Here is an 18,861-nt window from a genome sequence, read left to right as displayed (position 1 = left end):
ACTTCCAAGATAAATTCATTTCAGTATCTAAACCATGAGGGGTTTTGTCACTAAGTTATCCAGAAGAAGATCTGGTAAGTTTCTGATTACTACTGACCATGTCTTGTGCCTGCATGACAGTAGCCCATCATCAGGCAAACAGAGTGCTGAAAGCAATGACCCACTCTCTCTTAAACAGACTACTTATTTTCTGAAATTTGTCACTGGAGAAAGCTTAAACATAGTGCCCAAGCAATTACTCACTGCAGAAACAAAGATAACTAAGAGTGGGAAATAATACCTCACAGCATCATGCAGTGCAAGGAGCCTGGCCAGTGCTGTATGGAGCACACTTCTTCCAGGGCTGTCTTATTTCACTCACAGGCAGATGAGGGTGTTTCTTTTTGCTAAGCACCAGCATTGTGCTTACCTGAACAGGTACAAACAGAATCACTCAGCCAACACATTTATATAAAGAGTTCAGTCTGGGAGGTGCTCATCACCTTCTGAAGGTCTTTAGCAGTTTTTACAAAATCAGAAAGATGAGAGAAAAATTACCAAAGACACTACAAAGGAAGAAAACAATGGTAGTCTAATTTGCCCTAGATTGTACAATACATGTCACCAGAGCAGCAACTAGCAATTCTTCTTAGTCTTTGCATCCTTTTTTTTTTTTTTTTTTTTTTGAGAAAGAGTAAACAGCAATTAGTCTTAAATATGAACAGGTATGAGACAGCCCAGTGTCAATTGCTGTCTACATAAATGCAAAGAAGAACAGTGAAGAGAATTGGGGTATTTCAAAATTGGTATTTAATTAGTAATGCTCTTTCAGTTGAGTTCAGACACACTAACTGGAGCTAACACTTAACCTAGAAATGTCAGGCTATGTTAGGCATGCATGAAATTTCAGGTACTGATATGGAAAGGTGCTTAACACCAACTCTGAAGGATGGATCAAAATTCGTACAAGATATAGAGCATCTGTACTTTCATATGCTTTGTGCATGTACTGCTTAGAGTCAGCTTACATGTCTTCTCTAAAGAGCACCCTGATGTTAGAAGCATCTTCATTCATTTTTCACTTTTCTGCCTTGTCTCTGAGTCCTTGCTTACCTTGCCTCCTCACTGTCACCAGCAAAAGCATGAGGCAATGCCTTTTGATCCCTCCTGGAGGAGCTGCTCTAAGTGAACAATTTGCTGGGCCTTTGCAACTCACCTCTGGTGTCAGTGCAAGACAACCCTAAGGGATGAAGCCTGCTCTGAATTAACACAGAATTATAGAATCATTAAGTTTGGAAAAGGCCTTTAAGATCACCAAGGCCAACCATTGCCTTGGCCCACAATTAAACCATCTCCTGAAGCACCACAGCTACATTTTTTTTTCAAACACTTTTCTGGGCACCCCGTTCCAATACTTGACCATTGGGATTTTTTTCCTAATATCTACTCCAATCTAATAATAATAATAATAATAATGATCAAAGGATAATCAGAGAATGTTTAAGAGTAGTTACTGAAACAGGATTCCACCATATTTCTGTGCAGTCAAGAGAGAAAAAATACTGGACTTCCCCTCATCTCTTCCTTCCTGCAGACTTCAAACTCCTGCTCCACAACAAAGATCTCCTTGTTTTTTCTAATTGGTTCAGTGGAATATTTTATCTCAGTCTCATTCTCAGAAAAGTTTTGACAGCTGAGCTAATTGAGCTTCAGGCATTATCATACGAGGGAAAATTTTAGGCACAATATCTCAAATTTGGTAGAATTACATGAGAGTGGAAGATATTTTGTAAAGTTAGGCAGCCTTAATGACAATCAAGACCAGGGGTGTGGCTACACTAGCCAGCAGCGCAGCCCAACAGGCACAGAACTGTACAGTCAAACAGCTGGACCCGAGAATCTCATACCCCAGCTCCACACATACCAGGTTCTTCTGGTTTGCTTTGCCTTTAACTTACAGACTGGCTCTGGTCTGATCCATCAGCTGAATGCCTTTTTCAGGCTCTCATGCCTCATGTGTCCTTCAGGATTACTCTTCCAGTCCAGATTCATGCAGAAGGAATCCAGATCATGTACGTGGAGGTGTCTCCCTGATGTGAACCCCAGCAGAACAAGCTGGTGTGGTTGAGATGTGTCTTGTAAAAGCCAATTCTCCTCAGAAATGAAACACTCACATAAATACATGGTACCAGTACTAAGGGTATTATTGCAGCAGCTATATCGAGGTTATACTCCAAATGCTTTCCTCTTCCCTCTTTCCTCTGCAGAAGTTGGTGCTAATGATTTTTGCCTATGTCCACTCTTCAGAGTGACACAATTGATGAGCAGAAGAGAGAAATGTCCAAACAGGAACATCAATGAATTAGCCCTCAGTTCAGAGCAACTGACAAATGAGAAGAAAAGTCCTAAAGTTGACAGGTAAGAGAAAAGTGGGAAGGGAGAAAATGCCTTGCTCTGCAAAGAGAGTAAATTGGTCTACTTGATAAATAAAGGTGAATTATAGTAAGGTCAGTGAGGGAACCATTGAAATTGCTCTCAGTTGAAAGATATTACTAATAAATTTGACTTGAGCATAGTCCATGTGATAATACCAGAAATGAAATGAAAGATCCACTTCAGAACAGGCAGCATTGCAGACCATAAGGCTCACAAAGTTGCCAGCTGGCATTCTTAAAGCCATTGTACCAACAAAAATCCAACCAGTAAAGTCTAACTTGATTTTTTTTGTATTTTTATTTATTTGTCTCTTTTACCTTTCATTAGGATTATTGTTCAGTGTGAACTACTCCTTTAAAAAGTACTAATCCACAGAGCTCAGCTGATGCTGCCTCAGGTTGCAATGCAAAGCAGTTCCTACCTTACACCCTCTCCAATACATGCTGCATGTATTGGCTTTGAGAATTAGGTGGTCATAGCCTAGTTCTTCCTGAGTTGCACCCCAAAATACTGTGTGCAACTGTCCAGAGAATAGGCATATGTGATACAGAGCCATGCTGTTAGAAGTATTAAGTAGCAAGCAAAACATTAGGGTTTAGTCTGAACTAACATGGTGCACATTATGAAACCTCCACATGCTGGAAGAAAGAGTAAATCCTCTGTGGTTTACTCATAAATATTTAAAGGATTATCCAGTCCTTTGTGTAGTGAATAACCAATTGCATTCTGATGTAAACCAGCCCAGCTCCTGTGTTTATATTGTCTGTCTGATAGAACACAATTACAAACACTTTTTTCATTTTCAGATTTCTACTTGAGCTCCTTGAAGCACCTAAAATTTGAACTTGGCAATGTAAGAATGCAAATGCCCAGGGACCTGGCATCATACAGATTAGAAATGCATGTATTCTTCAAGGACAAAACTATATACTGTATAGTTTATATTCACATAAATGTGTTCTGTAAGGGCAAATCAACATATTATAAATGTACATCCTATATTTTTGCTCCTGGTAGGGAATTCTGCCATCAAGTAGAGCAAATCTACAAAAACAACTAAACTCTACACTTCCAAAAAAGGAAGTGCACTTGCTTTCTATTACTGCATTTGTTTTTTATTACTGTATTTTATGTTCAGAATTAATATGGCTCAGGTGTAGGCTTTGAGTTTCAATTTAACATATTCATAACTGGGGCAATTGGCAAGGTCTGCTATTTCTGACTGATGTAAATAGTGAAGCTCAGCCCTAAATGTGTCTTGTCTTTTCATATTTTTTTTTCTGCTTGTTCCCCAGTATTCAGTTTATTTGCTGTTGAAAGCTCTCTTTTATCAGAAAATCATAAACTGAGCCAGGGACTGAAATGCTGATTTCAGCCACAAATTAGAAACTGAAAAATAAGAGATGAAAGCAGTGGGAAAGGGAGCCTGTACTGTGCAGATGTACTTTCATTTTCAAGAGCCTCTGTGTCCTCAAATGAAAGGCAATTTGACAAAAAAAAAAAAAAAAAAAAGGGTTAATTCACCATGGAAATGTGCAAAAGTTTTCAAGGCAAAGTCTTTGCATATGCTAAAGGCACAGATGATGTTCCATGTAAAGCATTACTTTTATCCTTATTGTTTTGAATATGTTGGATCATAAGAATGGACGCACTGCAACTGCCACTTCAAAGCTCTACAGTTAATCCCACATCCCACTTGCTTTGTTTGCATATTTAATTTTGCTCAAGTAAAAGCCAAATCAAAGCTCACACTTTCTCATTTGAAAATTTTCTGTACAACCTTCCTCATCAGTTCAGCTCATCTAAACCAGGCTAAGTTACAAAGATTCCAACTCATTTGAGGATGTTTCTATTTACTGTGTCTTTCCCTCACTTTTCATGATGAAGTGCATCAATTTCTCACCGAGTGGAAGTCATCAATCTCCACCATGCTCAAAAATTCTTCCTCTGTAGATCAGGGGGCTTCTAATCTGTGGAGCAGGTGTTGGTGTTGAAGCAGGAGCAGCCAGAGGAAGGTAATTGTTTCTGATGCATGAGACAGTCATTGTCAATCAGCTCGCATCGCAGGTGTCAACAAAAGCAAGGTCAGACTCCAAGTTGCAGGACATTTTTGCCTGTTCTGATCCATGAGACTGAAAAATGGGGTGGAGAGCAGGCAGTCTGTCCCCAGGTTTCCTATCACCTGTCTGCAGGCTTTGTGGGACGATGTGGTGCCTGAGGTGACTTTCTCCAAAGAGGAAAGAAATAGCTGCAATTGTAAAACGCCTTCATTCAATGAAAAAACGTTTCCAGATGACAGGGAGCAGAGAAGTCCAGCATCTCTTCATCTGGCAGTCTTCTTCATTCCCACTGGGAAGTCTTTGAATCTCTGTTCAGGCTCTAAAGGAGACTCCAAAAGGTAGAGCTCAACTGCTGAAAGCCTTTCAACCCCAAGAAAGAGGTCAAGAATATTAATATGAAAGCAAAAGAGCTGGTTTGGAAGGGTTTAAAGATCAAGAACTTTTCAATGTCATTTCTACTCAAAGCATTTCAAACAGCAAAAGATATTCAAGTTAGGAGAGCTTTAAGTGAATAAAGCCTTTTTTCTGCATTACATAATTTCCTCATTTGACTTGATAAACAGGTAAATCTGTAATTAGAAATAAATATATCATGATGATACTCCTTTGGTCTTTCATGAAATCTGGCACCCTGCATAGCTAATGTGTAGATTCACTCCTTTTTACCAGAAGGAATACTCTTTTCATTTCCTTTGTACAACCCTACAAAGAATTGAGTGTCACACTATCTATTGCAGTGAGTGCTGTAGGTTCAACAAAATTGCTAAGGAACAGATGAGAATCCTGGAAACTGCAAAGTCTACACAATCTTCTCTTTATTTATTGTTTCCTACATAAATTTTTTATCAATGAGCACCTAGGGAATTTTTTTTCACTTGCATCAGCTTTAGAATTCTTTATTTCCATTTATTACATTGTAATTATTTCCGCTGGAAAAGGTGGTGTGTTTTAGTGGTGTTAGTTTACAATATTTTAATAAAAATGCATTATTCCCCTATGTAAAAGAAAAATCCCACATCAGCTATTTTCAAGCAGTACCTCTAGACTGAAACTAACAGACCAAAGGAGAAAACACCAGTAACTATAAAATATTCTTAGCCCGGAGGTATGAGAATCTGCCAATTTCAGATCATGAAGAAGCAAGCACCTAAGAGAATACAACCTTATTTATCCTTTTTGCTTACAGACCTCCTGTGGAGTCCCATATCCATTGTCTGTGGACAAAACCCACAAATCATTAAAGTAAGAAGATTTTCTGAAAGACTTAAAACCAAAAGCAAACACCTAACTCTTTCAGACACTCTATTACAAGAGTAAATTGGACATCCCCCCATGTTTGATAAAGGAGCTGAAGAGTTTGTATGAAATTGCAGGCATGTTACCAGGCAGTAGTGTTCCTGTGAAATTGAGTACATTTCCTCAGGAATTCCTGGTGGTGAAGTATGAATTCTCATTAATGTGGGGCTGTTTGTAATCTCACAACTGGCCAATGAAGCCTCTTTATAGTGGACAATGAAAACCAGACAGGCAGTGTGGAAAACAGGGGAAGAGGAATCAGAAAGACCAAAACAGTCCCAAACCCTTAACAGCTTTTTGGACTGCACAAACACCACAGAAATGTCCCATTTGTGATGCTGAATCACAGAAAAACCAAGTAAAGAAACTCCACAGCACTCTTGCTTCCCATGACAACATGGCAGGAGTAAATAAAATGAGCCAAGACACAGTCCCAGCTGCCTCAGGGTAAACAGTGTGTCTGCCATGGCTCATATCTCAGTACCTATGTTTTCCTTGTCTCTCTCCCAACACAGACAAAACAGGGTGGGCTCGTGTGCCCAGGCTCCTGGGCACAATCCCTGACCTGTGCTGTGTCCACCATTGATGGTCAGTGAAGGTGTTGATATTGTCTATCACAGTATCCTTCTGGACAAAAGGAGAGAGGGCACTCAGCTGGACTCTACCACCCCATGAAAAACATGACAGTAATATGCACACACAGTGAGAAAAACAGAGGGTGATGCTCAAACTCAATTTCTGGCCCTGTTGGGTTCATCAGTCCAGACAGGGCTACAGAAACTCTGCAATGCACACCGAGTGTGTTGTCAGCACGAGGATTTCCTGCTAATGTATGTATGACTGATGGAGAAAGCAGAGCATTGGAGGGGAATGGCAAAACGTTCTTTCTAGGACTTTCATAATCCATTTTAGCTGCCAGTGGAAAGATGTGGAGATTAAAAATATTCTGAAGTCTTTTGTGCTTTTTTCCTTGGTATCTAATGACTTCAAGCATATTGGAATTAGATAAGATTAGGGAAAGTATTAGTAGTACTATTGTTAATGATATATCATATGATAATATTAATATAATTGCACACTGTACCATATCAGTACAATTTTATATTAATATTCTAGCTTTCATTAGAAAAAAATTCCATGGTTAAAAAAAGCAGACAATCTCTGGTATAACAAGCCCTGATTAAAGTATCATCTTTACATCACTATGTAGGATTTGCACAAGAAAATAAAAAAGCTAAGGCAAAAATAATCTTATAATAGGAATATTTCTAGAGATAATCACTAATTTTTAAAATTATGTCTATTAAACTTTCTGCTTTTAAGGACCTGTCCCAGATTATCTATTGATAAATTGTACCACTTGTTAAAGCTTGGTAGCATGAGGCTGATACAGTCCACATGACCAGTGAACAAGACAGCCCAGATAACAAGAATGATTTTTGAAGACTGAAGTGTGTTTAAATGAGGCTGCAGTTTGAGCCCACAAATGAGCATGCCCTAAAAATAACAAATGCAGCACAGATAGTTTTCTTTTCTTTAATAGTTTGGTTTTGGTCTAGAATCACATTGATGGTTCATCTTCTGCTAACATAGGCAGCAAGCTCACTGCCTTGCACAAAAAAGGGGAAGCTTAGGATGTGTGCTGAACTTGGTAGGTGCCCCTCCCTGCCTATGGCAGGTCAGAGGGAGCTAGGTGCCCTCCAAAGTCCCTTCCAACACAAACCATTCAATGACTCCAAAAACCTAAGAACCAATGACCATGTGTAGGGACCATGGTTATGACACCTACATCGTCCCAGATGCTGTCCTGAATTTTGGGTGGGAAAAGGAATTTTGAAGTATGTTTATTGGGGAAGCTGAAATAAATTACCATAGTAAACTTGTGTGCTTTTTTTTTTTTTCTTAAGAAGTAATCCTCTTCTCTATCTGAAAGTTTAAGGAATAGCATTAAAGTTGCTTTCTAAAGTAAGTTAGGTGGGGTAGCTGTTATTGCTAATTAGGACTAAGACCCTTTTCAGGCAAAAACAAAATAAGCAAATGCAAAAGAAGAGAGAAACCAGCACCAGAGCAAAAATATTGCAACTGCACCTTCTAGCATAGCCTCTTATGTGTGAGATCAGTAGTGGGTAATCCCAGCACAGCATGGATTTCTGTAACTCACTCCCACTCTTGGTCATTTGCATCCATAACAAAACATGTAGCAAATTGACTTCAGCTGCCTGAAGCATTGACAGAGCCATGTCAGGGAAGGAAAATAGGTCTCTCTTCATAGTTAAGCCAGATCTCACTGCAAAAGTGGTAAAGAAAATAAGAAAATAAAGTGGAGGAGTAAAGGAAGTGCAAAGCTTGCAGTCCAGTTGTGTTCTAAACTCAGCTCCTCTTTGGGCTGTTTTGGGGAGCACATCTTCATGTGAGGTTACTGGTAGAATCAGGGTCCCAGGAAGAGGAAAGGGAGAAGAAGCAATAATGAAACACTTGGGTCTTTCCAGTTCACTCCTGCTTGCCAAGGTAAAAATCAGTATCCAGGGAGGGGAACTTGGCAATCTCTGACCATTAGTTGTAAGAGATACCAAGAAGATGAACTTTGTAAGAAAAACCTCAAGGCAATGATGAGGATATTTCACACACCCACAAGAATTCACTCTTGAAAACTCTTTGAAGACCCCCAGACTCTGGGAATCAGCATATAACTTGAATAAACACTCAAGCTGGTATGATTGACCAGGATGTAACTTTAGTTTTCTGTGTTGATCTTTATATTTTAATTTACCATTAAAATATAATGTTTTTATATTATGCATGTATGTGTGTGAAGATATCAGGTACATTATAAGTTAAGTAACAAGATAAAAATAAATTAAATAACTCATGCGAAAAAATGGAAATGATCATGTTCTTTTAATAGGCTGTTTAATTACCTATCACTTTTTACTGTCATTCACAATGATTATCAATTAATCTACATAGCATTAATTTACATAGGAGGTAATGGGAAAGTTTCACATCACTAAGAATGATGTCTTGAAAAATCTTTACTTATATTGTAGATTCAGACAGATCCAGCAGATGTCTTTCACCACACCTTTTTCAGACTAACATCAGCATTATGGAACAACACCATTATTCATCATTCTTTTCCTTCCCTGGGGATGATTGTTTCAACTTAAGCCTTCTGCATGGGTGAAAAGAAATGAAATTTGCTTCTCAGGCTTATACTTTAACATGATTCTGTCCTTTAGCAATAGTTACTGATATCACATAAAAACTTACATACTGAAAGTAATTGACATAGGTCTCCCTTTCAAGACCTCTAAAAATCTTACCTATTTAACTCATAAACAAAACACAGCAAAGAAACACCTCATGCATCCATTTCACTCAGTGACTACCTATTCTGAACCTCCAGAGTACACAAAAATCCTTATAGTTACTTATTCCTGGACATACCCTCACAAAACCCGTCCTTATCTGTGTTTGTTGCTTTTCTCTCTATGGCAAGTCTTGCTTCTTTTGTTCTATAAAAGTGTATTAAAAGGCAAGTAGACAACCCCTGAAAAATTTGAATGTAAAAAAAGGCAAATTCACTAGGTAACTCTATGTTTCTTACTTCTGCAATATTGTAAAGCATCATTTCTTAGGTTTTTATCAACGTGCATCTTGACTGCACTCATGTAGAAACTTCTTATTAGTCTCTCTTGGTATATTGCAGTGGTACCCAAACTCTGCTCCTCGGTACCTTGTCTATAATCCCTCCCCACTTTCTTTCCTCCCCCATGGAGCTGTTCACACACCTAATCTGTGAATGAGGAGTGCTGTGCCAGCCATCTCCTTTGGCAGGCTCAGAAGCAGCAGAAGAACTACGCCTGCATCACTACTGCCGCTCAGTGCCTTTCCCTACACAATGTGTCCAAGGATTTTGCATGAACTGGGCTCTTTCCATGCCCAGCACCTTCCACAGGAGAGCTGAGAGGAGATAAGTATTTATGGCAAAGGATGGAACAGTTCCTTAACAAGTCCACCATGCCCTGTAGTCAAATGTGTCACCAACATGGGTGCAGTACGGGAAAGCACATCCTGAGCTAGACCTCACACTTCTGGTGGGATTCTCTGCTCTGCTTTGAAGAATAAAAGGGAAACAGTTACATTTTTAACAGTTTCCACAATACTAGATAGCAAACAAAGAATGGTCACAAGATGAGCAGATTTATTACAGAATTTGGGCAAGGAGACATAGCTACAAAAGCTATGAAGGCAACATTTGCAGAGCACAGGGCTTTTAAAACTTACTCTGCACTGCAATCTTCCTGTATCAAAGTCTATTTTCCTAGAAAACCTCATCTATCTTTCTGTGTGTAGTTCTGAGAGTGTAGTGGTTTTGGTTTGCCAATTTGAGATTTCCTAGCAAATACACCAATTAATGTGGTGGGTTCAATGTTGGCTAAATGTTATCAAATGCTGCTAGATACTGTAGGGCAGCAGACAGAAGTGGGATTACAGGGAGGAGACCATGCTTGATATGGTGAAGAAGCCCTCAGCAGCTCCTCTCAGAAAAAAAAAAAATCACTTCTGTGGGTGGGTCCAATGCAAAACAAGCACAGAGAGCAAGTAGTTCCATGAGTGCACATGCACCCTGATTTCCTTCCTCAGTGAAAATCAAATAATTTCCTCAAATCTTGAGGAGTATGGGTTGCTTCACTGCTTGTTTAGTGAAATCCTTCCCCTGGCATCTCTTATTTCTCTAGGAAAAAACAGAGAGCATTGCAAATCACTGGAGACTGCATTTGAGAGAAAAGAATTCTTTCTGCAGTCCAGTCACATTCAGGCAACAAATTTCAGAGGAAGAGCCAGGCTGTGGATTTACCCACATGATTAAAAGAAAAATGTCCTGTCAGTGGAAGCTCACACAGAGATGGGTTTTAATCAGTGGATATTTTCCCCCCATATAAGAAAGTCTGGGCACATGGGTATCAACTACAATATGCAGAAAGAATTGTGCTGCTGAGCAGGAGAGACCACACATTTATTGCTGTTAGGCTCAGTGAGAGCAGTGGGAGGCTCACCTCTGGTTTGCCTGTGTCTTTTACACTACATGTGCAGGCTAAGGAATAAGTAAAATAGCAAAAAAACTTTACTTCAAATCATATCTGCATGCAAAAATCAGTTAGATAACTGTGTTCTTCAGAAATTAAAAAAACATAACAACACAACCAAACCAAACCAAAAAATCCAGCAAAGTCAAGCCTCTCCAGAGCTGTCAATCACCACGTGAACTCCTAGCCCAGAGAAGAAGATAATTTCCTTGGTTGGTTTATCAACTTACAGCTGGAGCAAACCTGATGCAGCAAGTTCTTTCCACTGAATTGCAGCTTGGCAGAAAGATACAAATTTTATTCCACCTTCCAAGTAAACTATGATGCACTGATTCCCACAGGCAGCTGAAAGCTTGTGAGTGTCCTGAGAGGCATGAAGACAAACATCTTAGGAAACAATATGCTCTGGCTTTCAGAATTTCCAGGATCTTTGGTGTCCCAGTAGTTCATCAAAGAGTTAAAGGCTTCAAATGATATAGTTAAGAAAATATCCCTAAAGTTCAAAGCAAATACTGCTTTCACTTTTCTTAATGAAAATGGTTTGATTTACGTGTTCCCTAAAAAATGTTTAGATTGGCAATCTCTGTTACACTTTTCACTTTATTCTCTTACAATTTCCAAATGCCTGGTGCAACATTCGGCATTCTGCTCAGCTCTAAAGATAGCATGTAGGCACACAAGTTTGCTGAGGCACTTTAACCTGTCTTTATCTCCTTCTCCTGGCTTATTTGCAGAGGTACTCACTTGTTTTGGAATCGGTGATCACCATGTGCACTGTGCTGTTCCAGTTCCCTGCTCAGTGCTAGTTCAGGTTAACTTCAGAAATGAAGTTCAGTGATGGAAACTAATCAAAATGAAGGTATCTATCTGAGAATTGCAGTAACTAAGTTGCAGACATTTACTCTATGGCAATGTTTCTGCCATGGGTGGGGCAATTATGGGCAAAGGTTGAAGGGGGGTAACCAACTATTTCCCAAATCTCCCATTTACTTCCAGTTCTTCTGCATCATTTGCACTGAAATATTAATGAGCTCCATAAAAATTAAAATAAACAATAGTGTTATATTTTTACTATAAATACTTTTATGTAAACAAAAGTATTTCAGAATTTCTGCACAGAATTTCACTAACATTTTTGACAATTCAGAAATTGGCACAGTAATTTTGTGTTGTGTAAAATGGCAAACAGCTCTATATCGAGTTCTAGAAAATAAGTAGAACAATTAACTGTAGATTAACTGTCAAGGTGAGGGCACCTCTATATTTCTAATGCTTGAACTATTGTCTGCTATTCCCTCAGTCTCAGCTCTGGTGCAGAAGTTGGCCAAGATTTTTTGACAAATCTTTATCATAATAGTTAACCAATGAAAATGCAAGTAGCTATAATATTATGGTTTTCAGTTCCTTTTAAATGAGCTGCTTGAAAAAGCAGACATCTCTGGATTGACAACTGAGATGAAAAAACATAAAATTTATCTTGATCCTGTCTCTCACAGCTGGTTTATTGACCCAGACTGGTAATTACACAAATATACTTGTGTATTTTACTATCTACACATTACCATGAATAATGGTAATGTGTAGATAGTAAAATACTATATATAAATATACTATAAATAATGTCTAACTAAATTTAGCAAGAAAGGATAAAGGCTTTTCTAGAATATTAGTGCAGATACAGTCTCTCACTATTTTTCTTTCTCTTGGTTATACATTCATAACACCGAAGGCTTGTTAATGGCAAAGGTGAATTGGGCTGTATGTATCCCTGAACCAATATCACAAACAGTGGAAGAATTACACAAGGCATAGATTGTGATACAGACACAATGACACAACTACAACAAAGCATTGGAGGTAAATCCAAATTTGCACAAGCCTCTGTAGCCTCTTTGCAGTCTGTTTCAGAGATTGACAATGCCTCTGTAACATTGCCCAGGCTGACAAAACTATTCTGATTTTCAATAATCTGGGGATCTCACTAAACTTACTAATAAATCTGTGAGAAGCCAACAGCTCACCCTAACTGTCTATTCACATGGCCAAGAGACAAGTGCTCCTGGCTATTTTTGGGTTTATTGTTGTTGTGATGATGATGATGATGATGATGATGATGATGATGATGATGATGATGATGATGATGATGATGATGATGATGGTTGTGATGAAGAACAGGCATATCTTTCATACCCTTTTCTGAAGAAATGCTGAAGTTCAGCTCTGCAGACAATGAAAAAAGTTAATTTCCACACCACCTTGCAATTGTTTATTATGAAAAAGAAGAAGAACAACTGTTTTCTAAATGAAAAATGTGGAAAGGCTGCAAACTAAAATTAAAGAAAATATGTAATACCTTGAGGGCAACTATATTTTACTCATGTAATTCCTGTAGCTCTTAACTCAAAATTATCCCACGCTTTTTTATCACATGTGAATATTGACTGGCTTTCTGAATCAATCACATGTCACTCAAGGAAATGGAATGAGAGCAAGGAACCTGTCTGAGCACTGGTGTCAGTCCCTAGAGGGATTTTCTTTGGGGAACACCATACATTATATTCTTCCTTGCATTCTTTTCTGTCCAATTATAAAAGTAGCAGGGCCATAACTAATGGGAAAATGCCCCAGAGGAGCCACATTATATATTGATATCATCAAACCTTTTGTTATATTTAAATGAATAGGAACCAAAAGGCAGCTCTGGCTGACTGAAGGCAAGAGCAAAAGCTGCTTTGCAACCTCTTTTGGAGCAATTCCTGGAGCTTTCCCAAAGGCATAGAGAAGATCATCGAAACATCAGGGATAGAGGAAGAACCATCCAAATAAACCCAAAAAGCATTCAAATTTATGGGTCAGTAAAATCTTGGTCAATGACCTGGAATACATTAAGCCACTCCAGCACTGACCATGATCATAGTCTCTATAGCTCAGTAGTTACAGTGTTTCCCTTGATTAATTATTTACACAGGACTCATAACCTCCATTTTAATGTCTGCTGTGCTAAATATCTTTTAAAATTAAATTCTATTTTTCTCTGATGATGAAAAAAAAAACAAAGCACTTAGGTCTACCAAATGTCATAATTAATTCTTAAGTCAAACAATCAACATTTGGCAGATTCTTTGAAGACGGCAGGGCAGAAATAATTCACAAAGCAAGACAATTGCATGGAGTCAGTATGAGGCACTGACTGGTGACAGATATTCAGAAATTAAGTCAGATCCTTGCTTATCATTTCCCTATGGATGTGATGCTTGTGTGAACTGGAGAGAAGAACAGAGATTAAGAACATCAGAGAACTGTGAGGAAAAAGTAACAGGAACAGAGTCCTCACAAACAAGAGGATGCAATGATCTTTATGACACAAATGATTTATTCTTATTCTTCCTAATAATAATAGTAGTAGTAGTAAAAATAAATATCAAAATATTTGAAATCATCATACCTGGTTAATTAAATCAGGATAACCCTGCAAATGTATGGATGACAAGTCCAAGAATACTAACAAGCATATATTTAAAAGTTTTTAGCATCAATTTATATCAATAATTATGAATCTTTTGTGCAGGTAGTGTCCATTTTTATAGAAAATGAAGCAAAAGCTTAGGCAGCATAGGGCAGACTTCTGCCAGCAGATGAAGGGAGGTGATCCTGCCCCTCTGCTCAGCACTGCTGAGATCTCACCTGCAGCCCTGGGTCCAGGTCTTGAATGGAGGGGGTAATGAGGATGAGACTCTTCTCAGTGGTGCCCAGTGCCAGGACCAGGAGCAATGGGTACAAACTGAAACACAGGAGGTTCCCTCTGAACACCAGAAAACACTTTTTCAGTGTGAGGGTTATCAAGCCAAGGCACAGGTTGCTCAGGGAGATTGTGGAGTCTCTCTCCTTGGAGATATTCAGAAGCTGTTTGGACACAGTCCTGGGGAGGCTGCTCTAGGGGCACCCAGCTAAGGGTCAGGGGGTTGGATCAGATGACCTTCAGAGGTCCCTTCCCACCTCAACCCTTCTGTGTGATTTTTTGATATAGAGGTTGCAATTTTTCTACTAGTGACAGACATTTTACTGAGCATTCAGACACTGCTTGAAGCTGCTTTAGAAGTGTGTTGCCTCTTAAGGAAATCATTCAACATTTATAAATTCATGAGCTGAAAGAAGCACTAGGAAGGCATCTTTTTGGGATGTACACTTTAGCAGATGGTGACTCTGCTCACAGGATCCCATTCCAAATTTGGCTACCAGGAGTGCTTTTTCTTATATTTCTGATATTAGAACTTCATCATATTCTGTAGAAAGTAATGTATTTTTCTATTTTAATGTATGTTTAGTGCTTGGCAGTGTATGTGATAAGCTATACACCACTGATGACTTTACCTTAGGCAGATATGCTCACTGCTTTTTACTTCACTATGGAAAAATTTCAGTATTTTTAATCTCCCTATATCACAACTTTGTCTGAATTTATACATGACTCTGCAAGAGAGGGTTTGGGGTTTTTTTGTGGCTGTTCCTCCTCTGTAGGTCCAGCAGGCAGCCTGAGGGTTACAATAATTGACACTCATGAGAGGCAACTGATGCACATCAACAAAGTAAACATAAGCTTCCTTCAAAGTATCCTGAATTTGCACCAACATGCCAAAGAGCTTGCATATTTTTAGGCTTAGGGTTTTCACTTTCTTTGCATCCCCCATCCTTCAGTGGTCTAGATTTTAGGTTATCCTACTAAACCTTGATGAGAATGGAAGGAAAGGTAACTTCACCTTGTCCAACGCAGCACTGAATGAAAGAAACGTCTCCTGGCCCAGAAGCATGTAGTTATGTCAGCCCACTGCTCTGCCAAAATTTATTAATTTTGCTTCTTCAGCACTGATGAAGTCACGTGGCTGCTAATTCCAGAGTTAGCACAGTGAACCCTGGCTTGGGGCTTCGTGCTGCACTGGGTTAATGTCATATTAGGCTCTGGGTCTCATACAAATCTCTCTGCAATAACCTGGAGAACTTTTTAATATTCAGGCTATTAAAGCCAGTGTGTACTGGCATTTAATACTCTCAGTGTGCATTATCTATTTTCAAATAACAACAAAAATTGCATGAAGTGTCTTTCTCAAAGATGCTAAGCTGTCACCATTTTGACTGTATTACTAATTTGTTCCCTGAAAATTGAGGTTTCTGTAATGATGATCTGCCTTGCATTTTAAAGGTGTTGTGCAGAAGAATTTATTTATCAAAATAATATATATATTATGCCCTACATCAAATAAATATAGATTTTAAACACAAAATTTAACTGTAATTATTCTTTACTATTAATTGCATCCCATTCTCTCATACTTCTCTTGATTCTCCCTCAATTTAAAGAAATGTTTAACATCTTCAACTACCAATTACTTAAACAGGCATGTAGAATCCAGATGAGACACAAAGTTACTGTTTTACTAATAAAAATATATTTATAGAAACAACTATAAAGCAGATATAAAAATAGCTTCACTGGGTTAAAATTAAATAAATAGCTGTTAAGCCTATTTCCTGAAGTGAGGTTTAATGTAGTTGCAGCTGCAGCACTCTCTGCATATAAAACTCTTTATACGAGTTAAAAAAATAAAAATAAAAAGTCACCTTTCAAAAATGCTGCTGGTGAGTTATATATCTCGACAGGTATCCAATACTTATCCTTCAGAGGTGCTTCTTCTTTCAGAGGCTCTAACTCCCTACCAAATGGAAGTGTATGTATTCCCAGTCATTTGGACAAAGCTTAGCATGATAAAATAATTTGTTATGCCAATGAGCTTTTTTTATACTGTAAAATGGTTTGTTACACTCCTATTGCTACATAAAAATGTTATGAAAATTTAGTAGGTTGTAAGGTCCAAAAAGGACTAGTCTACTTTTGGGTCTAGCTGCCAGGAAAAAGTAAAAAGAATGATCTCATGATCTACATACAGTTCCCCAGTCCTTTGAAAAGACAACCTAAATGACCTTTTAACCAACAACTGAAATTGGTACTCCAATTAGGAAAAGAAGCTATGCATCCAAAATGGATGGGAACTTCCTTAAGCCAGTAGTAGTCAGAAAACGGAAGAAAACTGCAAATTATTAGATAATCCAGGTGGTGACTTCTGTATTGTGGCACAGTACATTAAACAAGCCTAAATTACAATTCAGAATGGAAACTGAAGTACAGATTCATGGTATGTTAATCATAACATGTCACGGATGGTGTAGCAAGATAGTAAAACTGGAGGAAAACCTTACTTTTCATACAGTATTTTAATTTTAGCATTGTTTATATTAATCAAAGCACTGTCTGAAACAGGAAACTATGTAATTCACAGTCATGCCTTTTAAGTTCCTGGCACATTTAAAATTTTCAATTTAATTAAAATTTTGAATTTTTATTTAATCCAGCACAGCAATCAGTCAGTTCTTAAGAAAGGGAAGGCCAGTTACATCTTTCAATTTATAATTATTACAGAGTTTCTGTATTTTTAAATTTAATATTTTTTATTTTGTATATATTAATTGTGTTTATTCTAATATTCTAATATAAATATTTCTATTCCTGCCATTTGAAAGAACTGTACTGCACTGATAAGTGCACAAGAAACTTCCTGTGATCAACAACCAGCTGTATTTAAAAATAATTTTTAAAATAATTTTAAATTAACCAGTGAGATATATTCCACAAATGCCTTTTACTTTGCAAGTGGTAGTATAAACCAGATTGTTAGTAAAACAGCTTGAAATACAGAACAGACCATAAATATGTATCCCTTCTGGCTGCTCAGAGCGGGTAGCTCACCTATCTAGCAGGTGTGGACTGCAGACTGCACCTCTACTCCCGCTGTCTAACAGGCCCTGGTGGCCATAGTGAGGACCATGAGCCACGAGCATTTATGGTCTCAAACCAGGTCTGGATATCTGGGGTCATCAATCCCATGTGCAGCCAGTTGCACTGCACTACCCACAGCTATGAAGAGAAAGAGCTACCACTTCTAAGAGATCACAAACAGCTCATGCCAAACAACCTGTTAATCACAAGCAAAAGCAGCCAGCCAAGAGGAAAAACTGGCCAAGACTGGGTTGTTGCTCCCAAATCAACTCATCGAGTTCCAGCACTTCCCTGCACTGTAGGCTTTTATACGAATTCTTGTAATTGCATTTTTTGACTGGTGTTGCAACAAATCTGGACAATTGAGGTAGAGTGTTCTGCTAATTCAGAGTTCAAGGAGAGAAAAAATAAGATGACTAAATATGAACACATACTTTAATTCCTAATATTTTTCTGACCTTTTTCAAGGATTAATCCATAGCTGAGTCTGGGAAGAAAATGTCGTAGTTTGAAAGGAAATGAAGTTTTTTGTGATGGTGTAGGCAATCCAATCAGTGTTCAGATTTAATATTGGCACCTGGTTTGTCCACTGAGGGTAAGATACGCCTCTGAGAACACAGGAGTTAAAAGCTGTGATCTCCCAGGAGAACTTCCTCTTGGAGTCCCGCTTGAGAGTGAGTAGACCCCCCTGCCCAGCTCCTTTGGCTGGGCAGGGGGGGAGGGGAGCCATGTGGCCAGAGAGAGAGGTAAGTCAGGCCTGGGCCCAAGGGTAGAGGAGAACATTGCAAGGGCTTCGGGCAGCCATCCTCCATTCCCCCACCCCCCCTGCGAGGGAGAGAGAGACAGAGCCGGTGCCTGTGGCGGCTGTGATAGTGGCCCGGCGTGAAGGAGAAGGGGGGGGTGCCCAGCAGGGCAGACAGGCGTGGGAGTTGACGAAGTAAACCGGCAGAGAGAGAGAGCTCGGGACTTTTAACCCCTTTGAGGAAGATGAGAACCTTGCAAAAGCTGAGTCCTCCTGAAGTTGATGAGATTGAGAAGATGTTGAGATTGAGAAGATGTTGAGGAAAATTCTAGGTGGGAGGAGATGATGAAGTGGCTTTGGGCTGGACTTTTCTTGTGTAGCCACAGCAGAACCACGGGTGTTTCTGTGCCACAGAGACTGCGTTCTAGG

The 18,861-nt window shown here is 38.8% G+C and overlaps 1 protein-coding gene across 2 annotated transcripts in view; it reads right to left on the bottom strand.

The window, feature by feature from the left end:
• Window positions 1-18,861, bottom strand: part of NKAIN3 (sodium/potassium transporting ATPase interacting 3) — a 333,648-nt gene that overhangs the window by 71,025 nt on the left and 243,762 nt on the right. The window lies entirely within an intron of this gene.

This window comes from Serinus canaria, chromosome 2 (genome assembly GCF_022539315.1).
Source record: "Serinus canaria isolate serCan28SL12 chromosome 2, serCan2020, whole genome shotgun sequence".
Classification (NCBI taxonomy): domain Eukaryota; kingdom Metazoa; phylum Chordata; class Aves; order Passeriformes; family Fringillidae; genus Serinus; species Serinus canaria.
The sequence above is the reverse complement of the archived record's forward strand: the minus strand, read 5'-3'. Positions and strand labels throughout refer to the sequence as shown.